We start from the raw sequence: 6,329 nt of genomic DNA on the forward strand, positions 1-6,329 counted from the left end.
CGGGGGGGCGTATGCTAATGAGACCCGATGGTAATGAGATCCTATGCTAATGAGACGATATGCTAATGTGGCGCTCTGTTAAAGGGGCGATGCAGATAGGCGCGCGCTGGTGTCGAAGAAGCAAGGTGCTAATACGCGGCACGCGATTGGCAGGCGGGCGGGGGTTTATGCTAATGAGCGATTTGCTAATGACCCGCGTGCGGACGAAGAGCCCCTCAACGAGTCGTCAATGAAGACGAGGAGCCGAGGCGGGCTGTGGTCATGCTTGCTGCGCTAATGAGATGTATGTTAATGAGACATGCTAATGAGGTGCATGCTAATGAGGCCTCCGCCCGAGCGGCTTGTCCTGCCACAGGGCAGCCCGGGGCCGGGGCCGGTGCTCGCCCCTGCGCGGGGTGAGCCGCCCGGGGCTGGGAGCGGGGTGCCTCGGCTCCGTCCTGCCTGGCGGGACCCCAGCCCCAGGTCCCCTCCACACCGCTCCCTCCCAGCCCTGGCTCGCGGCTGAGTGATGCCGCCGGCCCCTGCCCCTGCCCCAGCCCCAGGCTCGGAGCCTGCTGCCCTCGGAGCCACCCTTGGGATGCTGCCACGTGCAGCACCGGGGCCTGGGCAGGAAGGGGGACAGAGCCGTGCTGGTGTGGCTGGGCTCCGAGACGGCTTTTCCTTCCCCCCGGAGCCAGCGTGGCCTGCAGGACAGCATCCCCACCTGCCCTGGCACGAGGAGCTGGCCTGGCACGAGGCACTGGAGCACCGGTTGCGAGGTGAGCCCGCTGCAGTCCCAGGCCTGGGGGCTCGGGTCCTGGGCAAAGCCATGCCCCCATGTCTCTCCATGATCCCTGTGCCCAGGCTCCGGGATGGGGCTGCAGAGCCTGGTCCTGGCTGCAGGGCAGAGATGCGGGGGGTCAAAGTGCAGGATGGGGCCATCGGTGCTGGATCGATGTGCGGGGGCCAAAGTCCAGGTCCACGCAGCCAGGCTCAAGGCCACCCTGGTGGGTGTTGGGGGAGAGGGGGCTCCACCTGCGCTGGCACCGGGTCTGTTTTAGGATGCGGCAGGGGGTGGCCACCCTGACCCCAGCTCCCCTCCCCACCCTGTTCTCCAGATGAAAACATGGCCTGGAAAAACAGATCCCAGCACCTCCAGCTGCAAAAGTAAGGAGCAGCTCCTGCCTCCCACCCCGGGGCCATTCCCAGACTGCAGATCTGGATGGAGAGCGGGGTGGGGGGGGTCTCTTCCTCCGGGGCAAAGCCCAGCAGTCCAGGCTCCGCCGTGAGCCCCCGCTGTCTTGTCTGTGCAACCTGGGGGTGTCCCAGGGCAGGAATTGCAACAAGGGGGTGTCATATTGATTGTAATAGTTTGAATGTTTGTAATAGTTGCACATTAGTCAGTTTAGGAAAAAGGCAAGGTTCATCTTCTTATCTAGGCCATTGTTTTGGCCTATGTGCGGAAGGTCCGGGCTTTGCTCAAAGTCTTAACTCTTGAATTTTCTCTTTAGAGGCCTTTAACAAGGTTAACCTAAAAATGACCCTTAAGCAAACATCCCACATTCCGAGAAATCAAACCCTAGGAGCCTTTGGAAAGAAAGGTTGCTGCAGTAGTGTGGAAATTCCCCAAAGAAACTGAAGCCAGCAGAAATCTGTTAAGAAAGATCCGAGCCCAAATTTGGGAGTAGTGACAGGTTTGGGTAGGAGGGGCCCAAGACGGCAACTCATTCAATAAAAACTGTAACTTACTGTCCCAATTTGAAGGTGACTTCACTTGCAGACCAGGGAAGGAAGAATCGCAAGTGTAGGCCGGATCAGACTGATCACCTGAACCACCCTCTCCGTGGACACGAATCTCTTAGTTCACGCTGAAGCCACGGAGCGCCCGAGTGGGACTGAAGGAAGGGGACTTAGTCCTATGAGTATTGAGGCAAGCCCATTGAACCGTATTGCTGAGGCGAGCCCATTGAACCGTACTACTGAGGCCAACCCATTAAATTGTACTACTGAGGAATGAAAGCATATCTAGGTGTTTGGCTTCTCGGAATTCTAGGATTGTAAGTATATTATGAGAAATAATAATATTGATTCAAATTTAACTTTGAGTTGTAATTGTAATTGTTTCAAAGAAGTGCATTTGGAGCATTGTTTCTGATATATGTAGTTGTGTTCTTAATGTTTGTGGTATTTCTTAAAGCTAAGCAGTGTTATATGCACAGCAAAGAATTTTAAAATAAAATTGTGTTGTATGAATTAACAGTGTAATCATTGTGAAATTGTGCAAGTAGCTAAAAATTGCCCCAGCCAGTGCATCAAACGAATCAGTAAGTTATGTGGGATCTTCTCTATCCCATAACCCACTAGAGACAGGGGGCTGGCAGGAGACCACCCTGGGACAAGACTCACCCCATTGCCCTACATCCCCGGTCCCCAGGGCTGGGGCAGGCTCGAGGAGCCCGTGAGCCCCACTCTTCTCTTTCTTGCAGCCCTGGGGGGCTGTTCCCACATGCCTCTGCCTTCCCCTCCTGTCCCCGCAGGGACGAGTGTCACAAGCAGATCATGAGCAGGCCCACGAACCCCCTCTCCAGCCGGGCCGACCTGCGGCTCCCTGGCCTCCTGCCCCTGCCCCTGCCCCTGCCAGCTCTCGGCCTCCTTGCAGGCATCCTTCTCTAGTGAGGGGGTGGCACACCACACAGGTACGCAGTCTGGGGCCTCTGCATCGCTTCCCACCCCCCACTCAGCAAGGGCCTGGCCACAGACCCTGGACTCCCATCCATGGGCGCCCCTGCACTGTGAGCCTCTGAGCCCTTCCCTTCTGGGACAGGATGGGGCTGGGGGGAGCTGTGCCCAGGAGCTGGGCATTATTCAGGCCCCCAGGCTCAGCTCTGTCCCCAGTAACTCCAGCTCCACCCCGTGCAGCTCAGTCTCATCCGGCCGCCTGGCTTGAGCCAGGTAGTTGCTCCTGTCTCCCCTGCCCCAAGCCAGTATAACCCAGTGTCTGCATATGAGCCCTGCGGTGGGCCCAGCCCCGTGCAAGTGCACCGTGAGGCCAGGCCTCAGTGAAGGGTGTACTGAGCCCAGCAGGGACAAGGCATCTGGGAGCCTGCTGGCCCCAGCGCCGACTCCTGCCCTGGCCTGGCTGCTGTCTCAGCGCTGGATCCCAGGGAATAAGCAGCTCTGGGTCCTGAGCAGACAAGACTCCCCTCTACCTCTGCAGGGGCACCTCAGGAGGAGGAGGAGGAATGGGGGATGAAGACGCCCCGCAGCTCCTGCAAGAAAAATGTCGCCCAAGGATGGCGGTCGCAGGTGCTTCAGCGCAACTCCCTGCTTGGATGTAAATGCAAATGGGGCCTGGCTCGGCCTCGCAGAATAAAGGGGCTTTGCTGTTTACTGCTGTGCTCGGGGCCCAGGGTAAGGGCTGCTCCTTCCCCTTGCCAAGCAACACAGGCCTCCCCCATCCCGCGGGCAGGGAGGAGGAGCAGAGCTGTGTCCATCACCTCTGGAAGGTTAGCTCCCACGGGTGTGCATTGGCAGGACAGGGTCCAAGTCTCCCCTCCATCCCTGCAGCCAGCTGGCAGCAAAAGCTCCTAGGCTGTGACAGCCAGAACCAGAGGGATTAATAAGCAATAATGTGTGCTTCTTGGAGGCATTTGGTGTTTTGCCGAAATAGGTAATATTAGTTAATATAAGCCTGTAAGTTTGCAAATGTAACTTGTCTGTCATAAGTTTAACCAAACTAATAAATTAACTGTTCATGGAACTGACTGGGCCCCAGAGGCAAAGCTGTAGCTGTGAGATTAGCTGGCCTAATGGTTTTTTGCTCAGGGTTCAGCCTTAGCCATAAAACCTAGATCTAACTGCTAGGCACACCCAAACACATCCCAGGAAGAGGTATCCCAAGAAAGCATATTCAACTGAAGCCTAAAAGGGGTTGGGATTTAGGCGGAGCGATGTCAATTTCAAACCTAAATGTGCTGCAGCATAATTTGCTTATTGGATAAACCCGAGTCTGCGTAGTAACCTTTTGTGATGATTCCGACACCTTTCAATCCCACAGGGTAACAGCTATAGGGCAAGACTGTGAGTGGCCCTGAAGCCAACAGATTAGCATAAAACTAGATATAAAAAACACACGCATCAGATAACCAGCAGGAAGGAGGGAACAGAATGGTCATTTCTGTCCCATGCCTGGACCCCGGACTCCCGGTGTGAGCGAGGATCAGATCCTGAGCAAGGGCCCTTCCCCGGTAAGCCCTCTGACAGCGTTGATCTTCAGGGACGCCTGACTTGGCTGGAATCACTTGGCGCTCACCTGGCATTGAGGGACTATCGATAAGTTGCCAACCCATGTCTGTCTATTTATTGTTTTAAACACCCCAGTGTGGCTAATACCCTCACAGTGCCCAGTTGGCCTGTGACAGATTGATCTATCTATCTATCTGTTATTATTATCTGTTGTTATTATTTTACTATTAGCTCTTTTATATTGCCTTATCTGCTTATCGCATTTATCTTTCTGTTAACTGTTGCGTGTGTATAAGCTATAATAAATTTGCCTTTATTCCACTCCCAACTTTGCCTCCTCAATCCAAAATTGATACACTCACAGTGCCCAGCTGGCCTGTGACACTAGGCTCAGCCCAGCAGGAGCCGGCTGGGTGGGGAAGGAGTTGGGGTCTATTCCCGGGTCCGGGAGGGAGCGAGTCGAGCAGGACTCCTGGGTTCTGGTTCTAGTTCTGCTGCTGTTCGACTCATCTGTGCCTCAGTTTCCCCACTGGCGATTCCAGCGAGATGCAGATCAGGAGGGTACTGGTAGTTATTGCTACTCTACCACACCTGGGAGTGCCAGGCAGGGGAATGGGTTAGGGCTGGGAGAGCCCAGCTCCCACAGCTGGTGCGGGGAAGAGCAGGACGGCTCTGCCCGTGCGAATGCCCTCTTTCCCCTCTGAGCCGCGGTGCTGTGCTGTGCCCCAGGGGTGGTTGTGCTTGGGTGCAGGGAATAGCCCTGGGGGCAAGGCACTAGCCTTGCAGTGCCCACTCCTTCGTGGGGGAGGAGGGAGGGCGCATGCCCCAGAGCAGAGACTGGATTCCCCCCTTCCCTGGAGGATGCTCGCTGCCCCTGCGCAGTCAAGGACACAAGCTGCAGCTGCAAAGCAGGAGGGAGAAGCAGAGCTGGGCCTCACCAGAGCCAGGCCCCCTTTGCAAGAGGGACCACAGCTTCTGCAGTGGGGATTTACCCCTGGGGCCCAGCAGCCAGCCTGGGTCATCTCTGTCTGAAGACCCAGGGAAGAGCTGCCCTCTGTGCCAGCAGCCTCCTCCGCTGTGCTGACACCCCATCCTGCCCCAGAGCTCACTCCCCCAGGGCGCTGGACGTCCTGCTTCCCCAGGGCTAGGGTCCCCCTGCTCTCTGCCCTTGTCACCCCTCCAGACAGAGGAGATGCAGAGCAGGGCTGGGGGTGCTCAGAGCAGAGGGTAAGCAGAAGCCCTGGTGCCCCAGCACCGGTCTTTCCCACCCCACCAGCAGCAGTGCCAGTCCTGCCCCTTTGCAGCATGCATGGTTGCAACAGCTGTGGGTAGTGGGGGCAGCATCAGGGGAGGGAGCCCCAGAACCAGCAATGCCCTCCCCTGCCCTGCAGCATCCAGCAGTAACTAGTCCAGGTGCTAAGACAGCATCAAGCCCCTAACCTGTAACCCAGCCTCATGAGCCCAGGCCTGCCCAAGCTGGACATCTCTCCCACCCATGCCTCCCGCAGGCTAAAGGCAGCCAGCCCCGGCTCCCCTCACCTTTATACTGGACCTCAACGAGCCCCAGGTGCAGCAGTCCCCAGCACCTGCCCCTTCCCCATGAGCCAGCCAGCATTGACCCCTTCCTGCCCGTGGAGCACACCCCAGCCGGGAAAGCCCCATGGGGCCGAGCCCGAGGGTCCTCTGCAGCCTGCGACACAAACAACTCTATTCCAGTCCCTGGGCTGTGACCTGCGGGAAACCACAGCCAGGCGCGGCTTTGCCAGTGAAGCCCACGCACGGCAATTAAAGCGCCCAGGCACTGACCTGTCTCCGGCACGCGGTGCTCACAAGGGAGCAGCGGCTGCAGCAGGCAGCAGGTCCCGGGCGGGCGAGCATGGACCCCTCGGCCACCAAAGCCGTCCTGAGGGTGCTGGGCCTCTGCGTGGTCCTGCTCTTGCTGGTGGCGGCGGCGACGGTCTCCGTGGCCGTGATGGTGTGGCACTCGGAGGCCGTGCGGAAGCTGCAGGGATGCCGGGAGCGGGCGGCCAACGAGACGGCGATGCTGGGGGGCCGCGTGGCCGAGCTGGAGCGGGACGGGGCCGAGCTGCGGGCGAGGCTGGGGG

At 58.0% G+C, this 6,329-nt stretch overlaps 1 long non-coding RNA gene across 1 annotated transcript; it reads left to right on the plus strand.

The window, feature by feature from the left end:
• Window positions 1-21: 21 nt before the first annotated feature.
• On the plus strand, window positions 22-1,801 carry LOC106723534. The gene is made up of 3 exons (XR_003092567.1): window positions 22-758; window positions 1,098-1,146; window positions 1,744-1,801. It is a non-coding gene; the product is annotated as an uncharacterized LOC106723534 (long non-coding RNA).
• The last annotated feature ends 4,528 nt before the right edge of the window (window positions 1,802-6,329 follow it).

The sequence above is a fragment of the Alligator sinensis genome, unplaced genomic scaffold (assembly GCF_000455745.1).
Source record: "Alligator sinensis unplaced genomic scaffold, ASM45574v1 scaffold1295_1, whole genome shotgun sequence".
In the NCBI taxonomy this organism is placed as follows: Eukaryota; Metazoa; Chordata; order Crocodylia; family Alligatoridae; genus Alligator; species Alligator sinensis.